Below are 24015 nucleotides of genomic sequence, written 5' to 3'. Positions count from 1 at the left end.
TTCCCAGTAGGGACACCACCATCTTCTCTAACTTGTCATCTTGAGGAATAGAAAACTCTAACTAAATAAATGAAAAAGGATGGCAGAAAATAATCCACAGTGACTTATGTATCATTCTCCATCCATAAATAACTTTATATTTCACTTCTGGCAGCAGAGCCGAGCCAGGAGGTAATGAGCCATTGTGGAAAACCCATCTGTTGCTCATAAGGGGAAAGGCCAGATTTATGGAGTAAGAATCTGGAGTGTAAGTCCTGTTATTGTTAATGGAAGTAGCACATCTAATTGGTCATGCTGAAAATATGCCCTATTATATTCTTTTCCTGGCCAGATGGATGTGCTGAGCTGCAATGCTGAGAAGAAAAATATACCTAAAGAATTCAAGAGTAGGAGTGGGCATCCCAGCGGGTAGGGAACTGACAATTCTAATGAGGACAGATAGTACTTGTCCATGGGCCTGATTTAAAGATGTTTTCCAAAGAACCCAAAGGGCCCAATACAGGTATTTCTAAATGGAGTCCCATAGTCCAGTCCCCTGGAGTGGATAGTGCTGAATCATTTCAGCTAGCTCTCACCAGCCCCATCATTAGAAACACTTCTGCCTCTCATTCTTTTGTAACTGGCCCATTGGTACTTAATAATTGCTTTGAGACTTTCTCAGAATGGTGCTGGATATTGGCAATTGAAAGCCTTTTCTTCCAGCTTTCTCTTTACCACTGTCTTTTCTCCCAGCATCCTCTTTACCACCGTGGTAGGAAGAAAAACAGTAATCAAAGGCAAACTCATATACTAAAATTTTTCCAATCATCTTTGAATTAGAGTTGACAGAAGTGAGGGATTACAGCTTAAGACAATTCCTGGTACATTGTAGTTGCTTAATAAACATTGAATAAAGGAGAATAAAATCAAGTAACACTGATTCACAGAATCTTAGAGATTCAACTCTCTGAGCAGTCTTACATATTTTTATTAGTTAGGGTGTGTTAACTGCTATAACAATCCCTAATTCAAAGTAACTTAACAAAGGTTTAGTGCTCTCATGCCGCGGCCCAAAATAGTGGATGTGAAGGAGGGGCATGTGGTGGCAGGTGACACAGTGGTCCACAGTCATTCCCCATCTTGCAGTACTTCCAACTTCCTACCTGCTCTCCAAGGTCACACGGAAGGAAAGAAGAGTGAGGAGGCCCTTGCAGGGTGCATTACTCTCAAGTCCTGGAGTGAGATATGCCACCTCCACTATTACGCTGGTCAAAACTCAATTATCTGGCCCCAAATAATAAAGCAAAAGCTGGAAAATGTAGTTTTCCCACATGCCCAGAAGGAAAAGAGCTGCGTTTTGTGAACACATGGAATTGTCACTGTTACTGAGACTCTTTAGTCAGCGCCTTCATTTTACAGATGATCAAACAAGTGCTGAGACTGGATGACTTTCAGCAAGTCACATGATTGTTCCTTGGCCGACTCAGAACAAGAACTCTGATTTCCTATTTCCTAATACCACTGTGTACGTGGGGGAGAGAGAGCAAGAGCAAGAGCAAGAGAGAGAGAGAGATGGAGAGAAAGAGAGAATGGGAGAGAAAGAGAAAGTAGAGAAATCAGGTAAGGGGAAGGGGCGAGGAACGGGGAAGAGGAGGGGGAAGAAGGGGAGGGAAGGAAGGAAGGCAGATACTGGAGCACCCTATTAGGAGACCTGGAGAGGAGTCAGAACATCCAAACTCACATTCCTGACTCTTTCATCAGCCTGACTAATCAGTTACACTCCTCATTTTTCCCTTCTATAAAGTAAGAAGTGCGAGTGATTATTGAGATCCTTTCAAACTCTAACAATCTTCTATTAAGAGACATTGGGAAGCAAAAACCAAAATACAGTCATGCATCATTTAATGATGAGGATACATTCTGAGAAATGCATCATCAGGCAATTTTGTAATTGTGTGAACATAATAGAGTGTACTTACACAGGCCTAGATGGTATAGCCCCTACACACCTGGGCTGTATGGTACAGCATATTGCTCCCGGGCTACAAACCTGTAGAGCATGTTATTGTACTGAGTACCATAGGCAATGACAACACAGTGATAAGTATTTATGTATCTAAACATACAAAAGTTCCAGTAAAAATATGTGTACAAGATACAGTATAAAAGCTTAAAAATGTTGCACCTGTATAGGGTATTTACCATGAATGGAGCTTGCAGGAACTGTGAGTTGCTCTGGGTGGGTCCGTGAGTGAGTGAGTGGTGAGTGAATGTGAAGGTGTGGGACATTACTGTGCACTACTGTAGACTTTATAAACATTGTACACTTAGGCCACGCTAAATGTATTTACATTTATTTTTTTCAATTGGAAATTAACCTTAGCTTACCATAACTTTTTCACAAACTTTTAAATTTTTAAAACTTTTTTGACTCACAATAAAGCTTAGCTTAAACACAAACATATTGTATGGCTGTATAAAAATATTCTTTCCTTATATCCTTATTCTATAAGCTTTTTTCAATTTCTAAATTCTTAAATTTATTTTTATTTTTTCAACTTCTTTGTTAAAAATGAAGACACAAAGACACACATTAGTCTAGGCTTCCACAGGGTGAGGGTCATCAATATCACTGTCTCCCACTTCCACATCTTCTTCCACTGGAAGGTCTTCAGGGGCAGTAACATCCATGGAAATGTCATCTCCTATGATAACAATGCCTTCTTCTGGAATACTTCTGGAGGACCCACCTGGATTTTAAAAAATGTACAAGTTAGAAAGAGTACATTCTAAAATAATGATAAAAAGTACAGTATAGTAAATACATAAACCAGTAACATCATTATCAAGTATTATGTGCTATATGTAATTGTATGTGCTATACTTTTATATAACTGGCAATGCATTAGGTTTGTTTATACCAGCTTCACCACAAACACATGAGTAATGCATTGCACTGCAATGTTAAGATGGCTGTGGCATCAGTGATTTTTTAGCTCCACAATAAAATTACGGAACCACCACCATCTATGTGGCCTGCTATTGATCAAAAGGTCACTATGCAGTAAATGACTGTAATAAGAGAAGCTGTCAAAGTCAAGCAAGTGGATATGAGATGAGGGATGTGATAATGTTAAAGAAAGACAGGTAGGTTCAGCCTTCTGGGCGTCATGCCTTGTGAGGATGGCACAGAGGCTTCTCACCCAGTAGTGACTCAGAGACCATGGGCATCTTCCTGGAGTCCATTTTGTCCTCGTATAGACTCTCTCTCCTCCTATTCCCCCAATCCAGGCCCATTGCCTTCTCATCAGAGACCCATGGTATGAGCCCCACTGCCAGGCTGTCACAAGACTTGGGAGCAGCCTGGCCAATGGCAGGGCTGAGGGGGCCTGGCAGCATGTAGCTGGCCAACTGCCCCTTTTCCTACCTTCTCGGGAGCTTCACTCTCTCACTCAGCTTCAAGTGTGCAAGTTGCAGCAGCAAAGGGATTAAGGTGACCCTATAGGTGGCTTCCTTAACTGCTCCGAGGCCAGTCAACCCCGAGAGACTGTCCTCATGCAGGGGTGATAACAGGCCACAACAAGGCCGCTGGCAGCAGACTCAAATCCCTTTTCAATTCTGCCCACTTTAGCTTGTTCAAAGGGGAGAGAGATCAATTTCTGAAATCAGCCTTTCCCTTAAACACGGCCAAGTGGCAGCCAAAGCATAAAAAGAGGTAATCCTTCAAGGAGTGACACTTCAGGCTCATCAAACACTTTCATCTCAGGATTCTAAAATCTTTTTCAATCATTAATCGTTTTCTCTAAGCCTCCTGTTCTCAGAATCATGCAGAAGCAATGTGGAAGCTCTGCAAGGAAGGGTGGAAAGCAAGAATCTAAAAGGCACTAGCGGAGCACAGCTATATTTCCATCTTCCACCAGGTTTCTGTAAATAACATGAATAGAAATAAAAAATTGCTTGAAATAATGGCTATCATATTGAGACAGCATTGCTCAAACCTGGAGAGGGAGCAATTATGAGCTAGGAAATCTAGAGTTATGGTTTTCACTCACCTGGTCTCCACTGATGGTGAGGCTGGATCAATCCCTTAATACCTCTCAGTGTCTCTCTGTCTTCACCTTTGACTGGGTTAACATGGAAACATTTTCTAATCATTATGAGAGACCCAGAGACGATAATCTTAGACTGCAAACTCTCAAATGGGTTTATATTTGTGGAAGGCATGATTTTATAGCTACAAAATTAGGTAATATAGAAATAATTACACTTCCTTATTTTTTTAACCAGCAGCATAAACCAGACACCAGATTTTATCTCACCAGGCTGATGGAAAATTTGATCTCAGCCATATAGAGGCTGCCCCATCACAGTTTAGGGATTCTCAGGGACTTGGGTCACTGGTCCTCACCAATTCATGATGAGCGGTCCATTGGCAGAACTTGCTCAGCTCCTCGAGGACTGCTGACTGCTGCTTCTGTTAATGGAAATGCCAACTGATTTTGGAAACCTCAGTTCCACAGGGTCTCTACTTCATGTCTTCCAGGCATCTTCCCTCTGAGGTCTCATTGTTTCCCCAGTGCTGTCTCACAGAGGAGGTGGTGTGTCCTCCCTGTCCACAGGATGGATGCCTTCTAACCCCTTCCTGGAAGAAGGCAGGAAGGAATTGACTGGAAGAAATCTTTCTTATTTCCTTTACTACTGACAAAGGCTCTCTTCTTTGATCAAACTTAAGTCTGGCTCCTCTGAGCTCCCTTTGTGACAAGCCCAGCTTTGGGCTCTGCCCTTTTCCAGTTTAGTCCAGTTTTAGCAGGACTCCTGCTGTGTCACTTTAGCAAAAATCCCCCATATTTGATATCCGAATAAATTCCCTATCCCCCATCCTCAATGTGTCATCACCTCGGCCTGCCTCCAGCAAGGATCCTGTCTGTCCACCTGGTTTCGCCAGAATCCCCTTAACCCCTGATGTTTCCTCTTAGTAATTTTCCATCCACTGCTTCCAACCCTGCAACTTGGCTATAAATCTTTGCTGTATTTGAAGTTATACTCGACTCCTCTGTGCTGCTAAAGAACATGTCGTGAGTAATTTTTTTTTCTTAACACTACCTTCAAATTCATTCCACCATTTCCCTTCTCACTTTACACTCTGCACAGTGAAAGTTTTTTTTTTTTTTTTTTTTAAAGGAAAATGCGGCCAGGTACAGTGGCTCACGCCTGTAATCCCAGCACTTTGGGAGGCAAAAGCGGGCATATCACGAGGTCAGGAGTTCGAGACCAGCCTGGCCAATATGGTGAAACCCTGTCTCTACTAAAAATACACATATTAGCTGGGCGTGGTGGTGGGCGCCTGTAGTTCCAGCTACTCGGGAGGCTGAGGCAGAAGAATCGCTTGAACCCAGGAGGCAGAGGTTACAGTGAGCCGAGATCTCGCCACTGTACTCCAGCCTGGTTGACAGAGTGAGGCTCCATCTCAAAAAAAAAAAAAAAAAAAAAGGAAAATGTAAAGGCCATGGCTCTTGGTTTGAAAAAGAGAAAAAAAAATTATAAAATGAACAAAATGGCTTCAAAAATTTTAATAAGCCATCTTCCTAAATTCTGTCACTAAGAAAACCAACATAGACTACCACCACCTCAAATTACAGAAGAAACAATGTTCAGCCAAAGAGATAGGCAGAAGCCAAAAATAGGATCTGCGTGTCTGTGGTGCATTTTCCGGTTACTAGTGTTTGCTATAGACAAGGTTAATGGATAGTGGCATTTACTAAAAACTGCTTGTGGCTTGAGTGATTCCAAAGGAACTTTCTATAAGCCTGCATGAATACTTTCATCACTCCATGTTAGGTAAAGGACAAGGGGTCAAATAGTTCACTCAGTTTGTTTTCTATCTGAAATACTGCACTTAGTCAACTTCCACAATGAGCCAGCAATTTCTTTTGAGGAAACCCATTACAGATAACAGTTTTTGGACCAAATCTAAACTTTCCCTGGCTGATCATCATTCCATCCTCTAGTCTAGAATCATAAAGCCTGTTGGGAAGAAAATTAACTTCTGCCAGATTTCCATTATGTGCCAGACATTTTCAGATCACTTTTTATGTTTGCTTCATACAAATTCTGAAAGGTACCGATTATTCTCTCCATCAAGGAGATGCAGAAAGAGATGAAGGAGGTATCAAGGAGGTTAAGTGATTTGCCAAAAGTCAGTTATAAGACAAAACAGTGGCACCTCAGTTCTAAAGCAACGTCCTTCCCACTGTACCAGACTATGTGCCAACTTGCGCATAATCATCTGTAGAAATGTTATTTCTAATGAGATCACTGCCATGATCCCACTAACTTTTCCAGGTTAACCGTTCGCTCACCATTATTCTGACAACAGTAGCCAACATTTATTGAGGACTTTATTATGGTCAAGATTTCTGGTCATGCCTTTACATGGACCACCTCATTTCAGTATCTCCAGAACCCTATGGGGCAGATACAATTGTACTGTCATCTTACAGTCATAGAGTTACCCAGCTTGTTAACAAATTAAAGTCTTGCCTATGCCTCTTTAGCAAATGATTGCCCACTTTCTCCTGAGACAAATTCCTAGAGAGATTGCTTTTTCAATTGTCTACCCATTTTAAAATATCTTATTTCCCCTATTGAATCAGACTCAACTCAGTATGTCCCTACTTTCTGAGCAAGGAAGATGAAGATCTTGCAGTTTCATTACAGTGTGGTAGAACTTACTAATAAAATTGCTAAATTAAGGTTACCTTTCTGCCCCATTTTTTCAAAGAGTTATTGAAATGTTTCATACCAAGAAAGACCTTCTCCCTCATCCTTGGCCCCAAATTTCCAGCCCTAATAGAGATGATGAACTCAAACTATGATAATGCAAGCAAATAAACCTCTCTGGTGGTACTCTGAATTTAAACTCAAGCTTTTACATTTCTAACATGGTCTCATACACAAAAATAATATAACAGCATTAATTCTATCTTACAATGGGAATTGTTCAGCTACAAAATTCAGGCATCTGAGGACAAAGTCCTATGAATGGCTAATACACTCCCCTTCCTACACCCTTGCCAAATTTCCGGAGGAAACACTAACTGCAATGCATTGCCATTTCGGAAAAGTCTTATTTTCCCCCCTAATAAAAGGTCCCCTCAGTTGGAAGCAGAATGTCAGGATGTCAGATAATAATCATGAACCTCCTGATTTTTCCAGTGAAAGAAAAATTTAATTCATGGCCATTAAAGTCAAACAACCAAAGTCTAATGAACAACAATACAGAAGATAGATGAATCTCACTGACATAATGTTGAGTGGCAGGAATGAGACCCAAATAAGCACACATGGTATGGTTCTATCTGTATAGTTCTCAAAGCACATAAGTTAAACCTATGGCCCCAAGAACCTATGGCCCCACATCAGGATAGGAATTACCTTTGAGGAGGGAGTGCCTAGAAATGACAGCAAAATAAATTTCTGGGATGGTCATTCTGTTTCTCGATCTGGCTGTTGGTTACATGAATGTGTATAATTTGTGAAAAATCATTGAGCTGCAATGCTTGTGTACTTCTCTGTATGTCATACTTCAATAAAAATTTATGAGAAATCAAAAAGTCAAACCACTAAAAAATTTATTCACATGAAAATTTACACAGAACACACACAAAAGTTTGTTCAGCATTGCAGATATTGCCAGAAAAATTGATATATAGGGCATCAGAATTTTAGTTAAAGAAAGTACTGTTTATTAAATCTATTATATTCAGATGGAGAGCCAGAGAATGATGTTTTTCTATTTCCCCTTCTTTATATTCAATTTTTTTTGAAGAAAATAATGCCCTTCAAATTAAGAAGGAATTTATAGAATATCAGTAGGAGAGAGCAAATTACCTTCATTTACTCACCAAAAAATCAAAAGTATCCATCCCCTTATTTTAAGGATAGTCAGGTCATTAAATCAATTCTGTGCAGGCCAAGACATTGTTCTCTGAGAAAAGGAAGACAGTTATCATCATATGCTTAATTATAACCTACCAAGGTTTTATTTATAGGCCACCATAATGCTATCTTAAAAACAGATGTTTCATAAAATACTGTTCTACAGATGCGTTTGGCATATTGGAGAAGTTACCAATTTCTCCTCCCTATATCCTGATGCAGTGGGAGCTGAAGCACTCACTTAGTTTGTTCTTCTGGGAAACCGTCCTCATGCCTTGAGGTCTGGGGTAGTGAGGCTCTCCTTTGAGCTGCCAAAGAGCCATATGCTAACTCCATCATTGGATTTAGCATATTCCAGCTCATCAGTTTACATATTCATCTTCCACTCTATAATGTATGCAATTTGACCACAGGTGAGATACACATGAGGTTGCTCTGTCCCTGTGTCCTCAGTCTACCTCAGCAATCACCTGCAGCTGCAGGGAGCAGGAACTATATACCCTGACATCTTCCCACTTCAAGTGCTTAAATCTCTGTAATACTCTACCTGCAGGAATTTGCTCAGCCATGCAAGACAGCCTAAATGTCCTAGAGACTTAATGCTTTACAAGAAATGAGGGTTAGATATTGGTGGATTAGTGCCCCAGTGTCTGTTTACTGTTGCATAATAAAACACCCCAAACACAGAGCCATTCAACAACATTGATTTTACCAGGGAGCTCACAAATTCTCAGAGTCAGGAATTTGGAAAGAGTAAGCGAGGACAGCTTGTCTCTGCACCATGATGGTTAGGTCTCATTTGAGAAAATGCAGTCATGGAGTGACTTAGTAACTGGGGGTAGGAATCATCAGAAAGCTTACTTAAAAATTTTCTCCCATTCTGTAGGTTGCCTGTTCACTCTGATGATAGTATCTTTTGCTGTGCAGAAGCTCTTTAGTTTAATTAGATCCCATTTGTCAATTTTGGCTTTTGTTGCCCTTGCTTTTGGTGTTTTAGTCATGAAGTCCTTGCCCATGCCTATGTCCTGAATGGTATCGCCTAGGTTTTCTTCTAGGGTATTTATGGTTTTAGGTCTAACATTTAAGTCTTTGATCCATCTTGAATTAATTTTTGTATAAGGTGTAAGGAAGGGATCCAGTTTCAGCTTTCTACATATGGCTAGCCAGTTTTCCCAGCACCATTTATTAAATAGGGGGAATCCTTTCCCCATTTCTTGTTTTTGTCAGGTTTGTCAAAGATCAGAGGGCTAATATCCAGAATCTACAAAGAACTTAAACAAATTTACAGAAAAAATCAAACAACCCCATCAAAAAGTGGGCAAAGCATATGAACAGACACTTCTTAAGACATTTATGCAGCCAACAGACACATGAAAAAATGCTCATCATCACTGGCCATCAGAGAAATGCAAATCAAAACCACAATGAGATACCATCTCACACCTGTTAGGATGGCAATCATTAAAAAGTCAGGAAACAACAGGTGCTGGAGAGGATGTGGAGAAATAGGAACACTTTTACACTGTTGGTGGGACTGTAAACTAGTTCAACCATTGTGGAAGACAGTGCGGTGATTCCTCAAGGATCTAGAACTAGAAATACCATTTGACTCAGTCATCCCATTACTGGGTATATACCCAAAGGATTGTAAATCATGCTGCTATAAAGACACATGCACACATATGTTTATTGCAGCACTATTCACAATAGCAAAGACTTGGAACCAACCCAAATGTCCATGAATGATAGACTGGATTAAGAAAATGTGGCACATATATACCATGGAGTACTATGCAGCCATAAAAAAGGATGAGCTCATGTCCTTTGTAGGAACATGGATGAAACTGGAAACCATCATTCTCAGCAAACTATCGCAAGGACAGAAAACTAAACACCGCATGTTCTCACTCATAGGTGGGAATTGAACAGTGAGAACACTTGGATACAGGAAGGGGAACATCACACACCAGGGCCTGTCATAGGGTGGGAGGCTGGGGGAGGGATAGCATTAGGAGAAATACCTAATGTAAATGATGAGTTAATGGGTGCAGCACACCAACATGGCACATGTATACATATGTAACAAACCTGCACGTTGTGCACATGTACCCTAGAACTTAAACTATAATAAAAAGAAAGAAAGAAAGCTTACTTAATCAATTTCTGGCAATCAGTGCTGGCTGTAGCTGGTTCCTCATGTGGATCTAATGGCTGGAACGTCTGCATGTGTCATACACATGTAGTTTGGGCTCCTCACAACATGGAGGCAGAGTTCTAAAAGTGAGCATCCTAAGAGAAACTAAAAGAAGCTGTATTTCCCTTTATGTTCCAGTCTCTGAAGTCACGTAACACCATTTCCACTAAGGTCACAAGTTTATCCATATTTAAGGGGAGGGGATTAGACCCAAGCTCTTGAGTAGATGAGTCTCAAGGTCACATGATAAGAGGAGCATATCAGATGAGAGATATTGTTGTGGTCATGTCTGGAAAGGAATACACACCAGAACTCATCTCTTTTGTTCCTCATTGGGACAATTCTGAGATATATGTTCTACATGATTCTTCCAAGTGTCTCAGTAGGACAGAGTCCTAACTGCCCACAGCAGTAATCCATTCATATAGATACAACAGCTGACTTTTCTGACTTACTTGTGTCACTTTCCACACTCCTCTATTTGTACTTCCTAGGATCACCTTCCAAATATTGTCTGCACCCAAGTCCTTGCCCTACAGAATGCTTCTGGGAAAACCCTGATAAGAGGAGTTGAGTCTTTATGTTCTATAGCTGGAGTCTAACACCATGGCTATGTCATAATTAGTGCTTAATAAAAGTTAACCAGTTAAATAGACATCTCATTTCATGGATTAGGATAGTGATACAAGGAAAACATTGGCTGAGCAGCAGCTTTTAGAGCTAAATATCAAATTCATATTGAAATTATTTTAGTATTTTCTTTTATTCACAAGCTCAGAGCTCTTTAAGACTTGTTGAACCTTTCCTAAAATGTTCTAGAAAGTAGGATCAAAATGATTCCATGTAATTTGACTCCTACTCTGTTGTCATCTTATTCTAACACAACTATTACCATTACCAATGGGGTAATTGTTGTGTGCCACTTACAGTTAGCATTTCTATGTATGATAAATAAGCTAGTGAATTCCGCAGTGCTCTATAGGGGATACATGCCAATCTGATCAATTAACAAAACTGAATGTATTTATATCCTTACAGTTGTTTTGCAAGATTATTCTGTCACTTTCTGTATTCTTAAGCCAGCTTCTTAACTGGAATAGTTTTAATAATGAGGTAATTTTTTTCCAAATTCACAACTTCCACAGCTATTGCTCTATATCTGCAAAATATCATAGAGTCAACATTTTATAGCAGAAAAATAAACCATTATAAATCTAAGCTAACCTTCTTTATATACTGAAGAACGCTGAGTGAAGTGCAGCTCAGAGATAGTTCAAAATAACTTGTTTAAAAATATAGCTACTTAGTGGGGGAAAGTGGAATTAGATTTCAGTTCGTTCAAAACCAATTCTTTGAATATATAGAATTAATATATATCAATTTATATATATATCTTTCAATATATTGGGCTTCTTTTAATATATTGTGTTATCTATGAACTACATTTATCAGACCTTCAGTCTTAACTGAGAGCATGAGATAGAATTGAGATGAATAAACTTCTTAATGCATGGTCAGATAATATAAATTCTAGCTGTAATATCAGATGTAATAAATCATAAGCAGAACTTATTTTAGAGACAATCTATTGTAACTAGTGTTATAAATTGCTGACATTCAGAAAGGCTAAGTGAATTTATTCATTGTCTCACTAATTCAATAAGTATTTATTGAGTGCCCATATTTCATGTCAACCACTATTGTTTGCCTTGATGATTGAAAGATAAAGCTTCCATGGAGCTTATATTATGATCAAAATAGGATCTTACTCAACCTTTGAGATTGTTGTCACTTTGCTTTACCCTTCAGATATTTAGATTTTGGATAAATAGCAAACACCATAATGTGCACATGGCTACATAACACAGACGTTTCACATGCAGTTTACTGGTAAAATGTATTGAGTAATTTTGAATTTGCAAGTGTGAGAGGCACTTCTGAATATATAGAGAGCCATGAAGCATAGTGTCAAGAAGGTAAATACCCTAGGCTCTTGTTGTCCGGCTTAGGAGAGGGAGAGTAATAGGATGAGTTACCGCAAGAGGGGAAGACAGATAAATATCAAGAAGTTCCAAATGATAATCTTGTCTCCAAAGGAAAAGTGACTAAATAATGGGGATCACCACTGGGAATCATCTTGCAGAATCTGGTTCTCTCTTTTGAAGTACCAGACATTAGTCTTTTGTTTTGCTTTTAAACAACTCGAACTACAGAAAATTTGCAGAGACATTACCCAAAATGTTTTGTTCTGGACCATTTGAGGCAAGTTGCCAACATGATGCCCTATCTCCTCCCACCTCATCACCAGTAAGTTCATGTGTATGTCCTACAAACAGAGATATTCTTCTATATAAATCTAATGCAATCATCAAAACCAGTGAAATTATCACTGATCCATTAATATCTCCTAATCTACAGACTACATTCAAGTTTGCCAGTTGTCCCAATAAAGACTATGGCAGAAAGGATTTAGTTCAGAATGAAGCATTACATTTAGTTGCCATGTCTTTTTATTCTCCTTCAATAGCTCTTTAGTCTTTGCTTGATGATTTTGATGATTACAGACCAGTTATTACATAAAATTTTCCTCAGTATGGCTTTATCTGATGTTTCCTCATGATTAGATTCAGATTACACCTCCTCGGCAGGAACCCATCACAAATGAGTTTCTGTGTTCTTTTCATTGCATTCTGTCAGTTGTCGTACGATTTTGCTTCGTCCTTTTATTGATGAGTTTAAGTGTGCTCATCTGATTAAGGTGGTATCTAACAGGTTTCTCATTAGAAGCTTATTCATTTTCTCTTTGGAATTAATAAGGATTTCATGAGAAAAAACATTGAGACTATGTGAATATCCTGTTCCTCATCAAACTTTTAACTGGTTTATTGACATTATTATGAACTCATGGTTTTCTTTTTTTCAGAGGAAAATAGTTTTCTCAGATTTGGCTAGGGGAAACTCTTGCTGTCTAGTTGCTGTGTCTTGTTGACATATCCCATCATTCTTTGGAGACTTCCTTCCTGTCACAAGGTGGCCTGGGTTCTTGGATTTTCCATGTCCTATCTCTGGAATCAGACATTTATGCAAGGAGCCCTGCTTGCTTTCTTTCATGGAGATTGATATTAGAAACCAAGATCTGGGTGTGGCGTGTCCTCCTTACTATTGAGATATTGTTTCTCTTAGTGAACAGAACTAAAAAATGTGTGTGTGTGTGTGCGCGCATGTGCATGTGTGTATCTGGTGCACAGATGTGTGTTTGTGTATTGTCCTAGTCTGCTTCATGCTGCTGTAACAGAATACCACAAGCTGATAATTTATAAAGAAGAGAAATTACCAAAATCTCACAAATCATCCCGAAAGAACTTACTCATATAACCAAATACCACTGTACCCCAATAACTTATGGAAAAATCAAATAAATAATAATAATAAAAGAATGGAAATTTACTTTTCACAGTTTTCTGGAGGCCCAGGCATCTGGTCTGGTAAAGGCTTTCTTGTTTTGTCCTCACATGGTGGAAGGCAGAAGGGCAAACTTGCCAAATGTTGTGTGGAGCCTCTTTTTTTTTTTAAGACCTTAATTTCATCTGTGACAGAAGATTCCTCTGGCCTAACCACCTCTTAAAGGCCCCGCCTCTTAATACTATCACATTTGGCAAGACCTGAAATTTTGGGGAGACACATTCAAACCATAGAATGCATATACACATTCTTCTGTCTATCCATCTATTTTTATCTAACCATACTGTAAATTATAATGTATTCTAATGCCTCCAATTTCAAGTCAATATCACAAGAATCATTACGGCTTTTCTCCTTTCCATATTTGTAACTTTCTTCCCTGACAGTGATCCACCCCACTCCTATTCTTCGAGTATATTTTCTTATTTGATTAGACCCGTATATGGAACCAACCTCTCTTTGTCACCATCCTCCCACTTCCATCACAGATGCCCTCCTCACCCTGCTCAGGCTATAAGATTGCTTGCTAAGGTCCATCACCGTGAACAACTTCCTTATTCCACTTGGGCTGTGATACTATGCAGCAAGCCACCCATCCGTGGGGATGCTCTCCTGCCCACCTGGGCCCTAACAGTTCATGCTTAGTCTGGAAACCCTCTCCTGTTCACATGGATGTCCTCCTCATTCTGCTTGGGTTGTGACACCATTACTAGGCCACCACCCACTCCTCACCCTGTGGCTATATCAATGGATCTCAAATCTGACTGCCTTGGGTCTATTTTATAAAATACCAATGTCTAATCCCAACCCAGAGCAGTCAGCTCAAAACTTCTTGGGGATGGAGCCCAGAATAAATATTTTATTAAAAAAAAAAAAAAGAAAACTTCCCAGGGGATGATAATGAGTAGCCAAAGCTGAGAACTATTGAGTTAGATGGTTCAAATGTTGAAATGTTAATTGGCATCAGTTTAGGATATCTTAAAGCACCCAGCTCATTGTGAGGAACAGAAATAACTGGGTTTGGTTAAGGCCTCTCCTTTTCCCTTCAACAGAGCTAGAAAATTCACTCCCATTGGTTTTTGTTTTGTTTTGTTTTGTTTTTTTCCTTTACCCTCAATCTTCTATGTTTGCAGAGCTGATGAATATCCTTCTACTTGACATTGCTTTTTTTTTTTTTTTTCGGATACTGCTGATTGATTCAGTCAGGTTATAGTGATCCAGGCTTATTCAGAAAGACTTTACATTATCTGAATCAAAGCCAATATGTTGATTTTAATAATGATATCAATAGTTACCACAGAGATCATACCATAGGTATGTTCAGAACATGCCATCCCAAAATATGCCACTTTGGCATACTGATTATTTTGAGTTAAAGCATTTGATAACAACAGATGCAAAAAGGGCACTCTGATCTTCCTTTTCTTCCTGAAAACAAGAGATAAAATTTCTATGAGAAAGGTACCCTCCCTGTACCAGGAGGAAGAAAGACATTTTTATCGTCCATATTGGCAAATCAAGGCTAAGAGAAAACTATACAAATCTTGGAAAAGTAATCTTATCTACCTAGTATTTTTTCACAATTAACTGCCCTAGCTCAAACCCCTTTTTCTTGACAAATTTTCACAATGCACTACTCTTTGTCCATCTAGTACATAAACTTTCAGCTCTCACTGCTTTTTGGGTCTTCATTTTTTTCTTTGGAAGGCTCCCACATAGATATAAAAATTACAGAATAAAATGTGTAGATTTTTCTCCTGTTAATTTTTCTTATGTTGGTTTAATGCTTACACCCAGAGATCCTAAGAAGACAGAAGAGAAATTTTACTCTAAGAAGAACTTTTTATATCAGTCACACTTAAGAATCATTACTGCTCTGTAAAGTAAATAAATGTGTCCCCATTTTACAGATGGGACTGACCGAGATTAAGTAACTTGTCCAAGGTTACTGAATAAGCAATTTTTACTTTAAATCCTATGTTCTTCCTGTGCGTTGCTCTGCCTCTCACATTTTAACTTTCAAAGGCCAAACTTTTTTGCTCATTTTCATATTTTTTGAAGAAATTTTCCATAATTGTAGCATTCAAGTGCTAACAAAAGTCACTGTAGCATAATTGACTAAAAACTGGATTTCAATATGAGTTAGGGCAATCTTGGATGCCTGCCAGAGTTATTTGCTAACAGTGATTGAGAAGCCCAAAGGAAGCATGCGTAAGAAAGATTCATGTGCAGACCCAAATGGACTCCTGTGAGAGTGAAGCTCAGTATTGTAAATTGGACAGGAAAACAGAGGCAATCATCTAAATGTGGTTTCTTTGTGCTATAAGCCTGCATTCCTGAGCAGCTTAAGTACAAAGGCTGAAAAGAAAATTGTTTGGCCTGGGACTTGTCATTTGAATTTTCCCCAAAGGTCACATTCAGATATATAAAAGTAACAAATTTAAGTATTACTTTAAAATGTCTACTTATCTAATCCTCAGGTAGTTCTCAAGTTAAATGTTATTATTCAGATCTTTCCAAGAGCCATTGACTGATTTTTCTTTATGTTGTTTTTATTAACGTGAGTCACCTTTAACCTGAATTAAGTAATGAAAAGGACAAAGAAGGGAGAGAGAAAGGGAGAAAGAGATAAACAATAAAGAAAGCAAGAAACTGACCTTTGACTGAGGTGGTCAAGTCAAAGCATCTCTTATTACATAAGAGGATATATCTCACAAATGGGATTTACCTTAGCATGAATTTCCCTGTTTCTAGAGGATGGAACATTTAGCAGGTTATTGATGACCCATGATACTTGCATTTCATTGTTTAACCAGAAAAAAAAAATAGTGTCATATGAGGAATTTTAGATGACTAGCTATGACTCCATTTATTGGTCAAAGAAAGGATTATGGAAAAATCTGAATTTGCTTTGTTCTTTATCACTTGATAGTTCCCTAAGCATTGAGCTGTGAATCCAACTTGCTTGTATGTTCCAAGTTCAAGTATTAAAGGACAATTATAAATCATTTGTGAGCAATTTAGTTAAAGAAGTTCCCTGGGAGCCGGGTGCAGTGGCTCACACCTGTAGTCCCAGCACTTTGGGAGGCCGAGGTGGGTGGATCACAAGGTCAGGAGATCGAGACCATCCTGGCCAACATGGTGAAACCTTGTCTCTACTAAAAAAAAAAATACAAAAATTAGCTGGGCGTGGTGGTGGGTGCCTGTAGTCCCAGCTACTCAGGAGGCTGAGACAGGAGAATTGCTTGAACCCGGGAGGCGGAGGTTGCAGTGAGCCGAGATTGCGCTACTGCACTCCAGCCTGGTAACAGAGCAAGACTCTGTCTCAAAAAAAAAAAAAAAAAAAAGTTTCCTGGATAGCTCTTTGAGGATTTTAATAAATTATGGATACATTAATTAGTCATCATGATTTTTGGATAATAGAGTAACCTTGAAGCTTACTCTAGAAGATTAGAATACTCTAGACTTTGTTCTTTCCTCTTTTATTCCTCTGTCCAAGGACTGGCAGGGTGGAGTTGCAACCTTCTAAGCAATGGTTTCCAAAAATTTTTGGTTATGTATTTCTGTTGATGAAAAAAAAACACAAAGTTTGTGAATATATTCCCCAAAATAATAGATATGCACTACTATAATAATATAATATAGAATCAATTTATATGTAATATATAAATGGTAAGAGTAGGAGATAAAAATGTAACCATCCAACAGGTTCACCTTGCCCACTGCCTAGACAGAGCCAATTTATAAAGACAGGGTAATTGCAATAGAGAAAGAATAATTCATGCAGAGCCAGCTGTGTGGGAGACCAGAGTCTTACTATTACTCATATCAGTCTCCCCAAGCATTTAGGGATGAGAGTTTTTAAAGATAATTTGGCAGGTGAGGAGGCCAGGGAGTCAGGAGTGGTAATTGGTTGGGTCAGAAATGAAATCATAGCAAGGCAAAGCTGTCCTCTTGCACTGATTCAGTTCTTGGGTGGGTGCCACAAGACCAGATGAGCCAGTTTATGGATCTGGATGGTGCCAGCTGACCTATCAAGTGCATGATTGGCAAAATATCTCTAGCACTGATCTTAGGTTTTATAATAATGATGTTGTCCGCAGGAGCAATTTAGGGAAAGGGTCAGAATCTTGTAGCCTCCAACTGCCTGACTCCTAAACTATGATTTCTACTCCTGTGACTCATTTGTTAGTCCTACAAAGGCAATGTATTCCCCAGACAGGAAAAGGGTTTGTTTTGGGAAAGGGCTGTTATTACCTTTGTTTCAAAGTTAAACTATAAACTAAGTTCCTCCCAAAGTTAGTTCAGCCTATGCCCAGGAATGAACAAGGACATCTTGGGGCTTAGACACAAGATGGAGTTGGTTAGTCAGATTTCTTTCACTGTCTCAGTTATAATTTTGTGATGGCAGTTTCAAAAACAATAATAAAAATTTTATTATTTTAATGTTATAGTCCATTTTAGGGGTCATTTTTCATATTTTAATGTATATAAAAATTGCTTGGGAATATTGTTAAAAATGCAGATATTGATTCAGTAAGTAAGAGATGTGGTCTGAGAATTTACATTTTTAACAAGCAAGCAAGGGATACTGATATTGCTGGACTATGGACCACATTTTTTAACAGCAAGACTCAGAATCAAATGTCACATTTTATAAATTATTTCCTCCTCTTCACATTTCAGAAAATTTAATAGCACTTCCTTGGTCCAGGGAAACAACCAAAGCACTCACGTACTTACTGCGATGGTTAGGCTAGCTTCGTTTGAAAGATGATGTCACAAAATAGGTTTATGCTTTTTCCAACCCTCTGGAAGTGAGCCTGGCTTCCCCTGAAATCTGAGCGTCCACACTGATGACCTTATGGATAGATTCTTTTGGCTCTTAATCTTTCTACTCATAGTTTTCCTCCTGAATACAATGCCCTGAGCTTAACAAACTCCTTTTAGCTTAGTAGCAACAAAACTGGGACTAGGGTGAAACACTATCCTTAGATAAAAAAGTTTAAGAGGATGCCAAAAAATAACCAAGTAATCAAGGTAGGTAGTGTTATGATTCAATATTTTAAACAATTAAATTGACAAATTGTGGCTGGCTGCCTGTTTTGTAAATAAAGTTTTATTTGTCCCAATGTTCTTCTTTGTCTTGCCTATTGGGCACTGCCCACTGCAGCACCAAGAGCTTTATCAGACAAATCCTAAATGTCCTCTTCCAAGTAATTGTTAAATATAGCCTTCAATAAACTAACTTAAAAAAATCTATAGGTTATAGCATACAATATTTGAAGAAAAATCAAATATTTTTATATTAATTCTCTGGATTATTAAAAAATTAGAAGGAATATTTAAATTTATGATGTCTTTTAATGAAATTAGCCTGAAAGATAGAATGGCCCCAGTGGTAAAAATATTACATTAATGCCAATCTTGAATGTTGTATAAAATCTGACCCATAATTTTTCTGCTGTGAAGGAAATGCAAGAGGTATCAGATTTGATAGCATTTCTACCTAAGGGGCAGAAAAAGTAAATTATCTACAAAGGAAGAATGTATTCAAACTCAGTCTTGAGATACCTCAATATATCAGTAAATGATCTTAAAATCCATTCAATCATCAAGCTAGAAACTTTGATGCTGTTGTTAATTTTTCCTTTTTGGTTTCATTTGGCCATAATCGATTGGTTGCTGAATTATTTTAGTTATATTCCTCAGAGACCTTTGGATTTGCCTTTTATCCTTTCTAAACCTTTATTATTATTATTATTATTTTGAGACAGAATCTCACTCTGTCATCCAGGCTGGAGTGCATAGGCGTGATCTTAGCTCACTGCAGCCTCCGCCTCCCGGGTTCAAGCGATTCTCCTGCCTCAGCCTCACGAGTAGCTGGGATTACAGGCACATGCCACCACGCCTGGGTAACTTTTGTATTTTTACTAGAGATGGGGTTTCACCATGTTGGCCAGGCTGGTCTCGAACTCCTGACCTCAGGTGATCTGCCCACCTCAGCCTCCCAAAGTGCTGGGATTACAGGCATGAGCCACCGTGCCTGGCCCATATCCTTTCTACTCCAACACTCACCGGCACTGCTCCTCAAGAATCTAGGTTCTTCCAATTCCAATTCAATCTCCATATTGCTATCAGAGTAATCCCTCTAAAATAAAGCTCCAGTCACTTCATTTCACAACTTTAAAACTTTATAAAACTTTCTGTGATGGGGTAAATGCACAGCATTTAGCTTAGTGCTAATCAGACTGCATAGCCTTATCTTCCACTGTTTCCTGTATACTTGCTACAGCCATGTTGCACTGTTTGCTGAAATCATTGAGAAATATGTACTCTCTGAAGTCATGGATCTCAAATAATATATAAGCCTGCTCTAACTTGGGGTTTTGTTCATTTTATAAAAAGAGTCTGAGTCTAAAGCCAAACGCAAAAATAAAACTCAAGAAATAGATAGAAGGAGATAAAGATGGAAATGGAAATAGAGGTAGAGAGGTGGGGAAAAGAGGGCAGTAGGAGAGCTAACAGGATTGAGACTAGGATGCAGCTGTATCTGAGCTAGTTCACCTCTAGATATAAATATCTAGATCTTTATGTAAATTTAGTTTTTACAATAAATTCATTCTCTTTGTATAGACTAACTTGAGTTGAGTTTTTGAGGTTTGCAACTAAGACTCTTAAACAATACAATAAACCTAATAAAAATTGAATTCTGGTGCTGCTGTTCATTATTATACAATTGGTATCTGTGGTTTTCTAGTTTCTAGTTAAGATTAGCCAAAATGAAAAGCAGACAATGAGCATTAGTAGGGGCAGGAGATGGAGGCAAGAAAATACCCGTAATTAAAGACAGGCAAATTGGTCTTTTTTTTCTATGAAGATTTTTCATTTTCTGATTGGCTCACATTTTAGAATTGTCCAAACAAAGTAGGCCTCTACACTTACAGGTATATAAAGTTCAAAATACATGCATTATATGTACATAACACAATGAAAACAAAACAAAAGAATATGCATTTTTCAGAGCTGGTGACTTTTATTGCTGTACTGGAACTAATATTGTCAGGTGTAGGCTGAAGGTAAAGGACAAGAAAGGATTTATCTTGATTATTGTTCTTCCAGTTATGTTTTTGCTGAGTGTCACAGTGACCTTCCCAACGCAGATGCTCACAAGCTGCCAGCTTCTCAACATCTGTTACTATTGCTACTTTGAAAATTTAGAAAATCAATGTACAGCTGGACTCTGCATTTATTATGGTCACAAATGGAATCTCCAAAGCCAATGGGGTTGATTTTGTCTAATGATTCAACCCAAAGAAATATATGCCTTAGGCCATTTGCTCGAGCCTGAGCTATTAGGAAGCATGAGATGACCTTGGACTTTTGATCCTGTCTAATTTGCTGGCCACAGCAAAAGCACTCAGGGCAATCAACAGGAGTTATTTAAATCATATATTTGTCCTTATTTTAATAACTTTCATGAGTCATAATTAACTGCTTTAAAATCACATGTTGTTATCTGAAAAAGGCAAGTCTTGTCAAAAAAATAACCTGCAAATTGACCACAGCTAATTTACTAACAAAAATCAAAGACTGGTGGCATACTTTTTAAATCAAAAACTAGGCCTAGTGAGGATGTTTGGCCAAATGTTCTTGTATAAAACTTTTGTTATGTTTGTAGACTTTCCATCACTGTTAACATTTCATTAGGAAAGGAAATTAGGTGCCTTCGTTTTGGACATCCACAACTCAAAGCAGCAATCTCCAAAAAGCAGAACACAATTTCATTCATGAGTAGAACATTCTTTTCTCATCAACAAATTGGTAATGCAGGCAGGATGCTGGCTGTCCTAATGCTACTGGGGCATGGATTTTGGCAGCAGCTGTCTGCAAGTGAGCCTGTGGACATGCTGAGGGTCACCCTTACTTGTCTTTTTCTGTTAATTTCTCTCCCATACTTCTCATTAAGATAAGAAGTCTCACCACTCCTACACGTGGCTTTCTCAGCAGCTTTCTGGCCTGTGCACTAGTTGGGTTGATTTATGATTTAATTTTATGGATGATATCACACAATTATCTCCAGATGGAATAATCAGGATGAAGAGCTGCCAACCAACATTAGAAATGAAGCAGGTTCATCCAGCACCAGCCATTTCTTCACTGTAATTATTTTTTGTTTTGACTTCATAAATTTGTCCAGAGACACTGGGTGTTCTTTTTCAGCAGGGCCTCATTTGTCTAATTCAAATGAGATTATCTCACCCTGTTCCCCACATTTCCCCATATTTTTCTTATCATTTTGCATCCAACAGAGAGACTCATAAATTATGATTTGTGGAGCTAAAAATATACAAAATCTAATCTGCCCAATTTATGATGCACTAACAGAGTCATCTTGATGAATTGTGAATCTTAAAGTTTTGATTCACAAAAGGGAATTCACTTTTGATTCACAAGAGGGAAGAAGCAAAGGAGAAGCAGAGTTGGTGATCTGCAGGTCCCCTCATCGATGAAATCACCTAAATAAAACTTGCCAAGTTAAAGCCAGAAATGTACAACCAGTTGTAATGACTGGATATGTTCCGTTCACTGAGCCCTCAGTTGCTATGTGATCTGCGGTACTGAAGGACATTTGTTCTTTTTGTTTTTTAATGGTACACTGAAGAATTATGATGGGTCAACCTGACCAAGTGTTCTCCATCTTTCTTCTTTCCTCCTAGGCATAAGAAAATTGCATGCTTTATTCCAGCCAAAATTCATCATAGAAGCCTATGAGAGCATCTTAACCACAAAGATCCCTTTGTTGAATGCTGGTATTTACAAAAATGATAATACAGAACTACAACAGCAAAACATACTTCAGAAGCTTTGGACACTTGCTTATTTAGTTATTCAACAAATATTCATTGTTATGCCAGCCTATTTTTATGCTTGTAGGCCAAATTAAGTTTCTTTAGCCAAAGAACAATGAAACTCTATTATAGTATCTAAAGCAGGGAAGAGGAAGCAGTGAAGAAGGACATAATTAGATCTTACACGTGGGTTATGGAGAAATAACTGGAGTAGAGAGAGGTTCTCTAAGGGTGGTTCTTGAACCAAGCCCATCAGCATTGCCTGTGAGCTTGTTAGAAATGTATATTCTGAGCCCTATCCCAGACCTGTTGAATCAGAAACTCTGGGTGGGAATGACTACTTTGTACTTTAACAAGCCCTCCAGGTGATGTACACTCACTGGAGCGTGGCAAAAGTAGCTGTGGAGGATTTCAGATGAACATCCTTATTAACTAAGATATAGCTGACCCTTAAACACAAGTTTGAACTGTGAGTCCACTTGTACATGAACTTTCCTTTGCCTCTTCCACCTCTGAGACGGCAAGACCAACCCCTTGTCCTTCCCCTTCTCCTCAGCATAGTCAAGTGAAAGTGATGAGAATGAAGACCTTTATAAGGATCTACTTTTACTGAATACATAGTAAATATATTTTTTCTTCCTTACAATTTTTTTCTTTTTTCTTTTCTTTTTTTAAAGAGACAGGGTCTCCTTATGTTACCCAGGTTGGATTTAAACTCCTGAACCCCTGAGCTCAAACAATTCCCTCTCTTTTGCCTCTTGAGTAGTTAGGATTACAGGTGCAGCCATTGCACCCAGCTCTATGATTTTCTTAATAACATTTTTTCTCCAGATTACTTTGTTGTAAGAGTACAATATATAATGCACATAATGTACAAAATGTATGTTAACTGTTTATATTATTGATAAGGCATTCTGGTCAATAATAGGCTATTACTAGTTAAGATTTGGGGTAGTTAAAAATTATAGATTTGACTGCCTAGGAAGTCAGCACCACCAACCCCTGAGTTGTTCAAGCACCAACTGTACAGTCATATCTTGCTTAAATATGGGGATACATTCTGAGAAATGCATCACTAAGCAGTTCTGTTCTTCTGTAAACATCATAGAATGCACTTACACAAACTGAGATTGCATAGCCTACTACACCCCTAGAGTCTATGGTATAGCTTATTGTTTGTAGTCTACAAATTTGTACATCATGTTACTGTACTGAATACTGTAGACAGTTGTAACACAAAGGTAGTTGTGTATCTAAACATAGAAAGGGTATAGTAAAAACAAGGTGTACAGGCATTGTGACTTTAGTACTAATATCCCTCTGGTATACTATGAATAATATCACAGGGTGTACATCTCTGTGACATTAGGAGTAATATCCACCTAGAATAGGATGAATAATATCACAGGGGGCACACACCATGTGACTTTAGGAGTATCACAACCCTGGATTATGAGGAATACTGTCCCAGGGTATTAACCCCTGTGACCTGAGGAGTAACATCCCGCTGGAATATTACGAATAATATCACAGTGTGTACACCAACTGTGATATTAGGAGTCTTATTAATTTTTAGGATATTAGGTATAG

The 24015-nt window shown here is 38.5% G+C and overlaps 1 long non-coding RNA gene across 1 annotated transcript in view; it reads left to right on the top strand.

The window, feature by feature from the left end:
- The first annotated feature begins 1486 nt into the window (after positions 1-1486).
- The window catches only part of LOC134729882 (uncharacterized), a 204158-nt gene continuing 181629 nt past the window's right edge, over positions 1487-24015 (top strand). The window contains exon 1 of the long non-coding RNA XR_010111407.1: positions 1487-1599. This is a non-coding gene — a long non-coding RNA (uncharacterized LOC134729882). The remainder of the gene's footprint in view (positions 1600-24015) is intronic.

This window comes from Pan paniscus, chromosome 2, assembly GCF_029289425.2.
Source record: "Pan paniscus chromosome 2, NHGRI_mPanPan1-v2.0_pri, whole genome shotgun sequence".
Classification (NCBI taxonomy): domain Eukaryota; kingdom Metazoa; phylum Chordata; class Mammalia; order Primates; family Hominidae; genus Pan; species Pan paniscus.
Note: the sequence above shows the minus strand (reverse complement) of the source record. Positions and strands in the feature narration are given on the sequence as shown.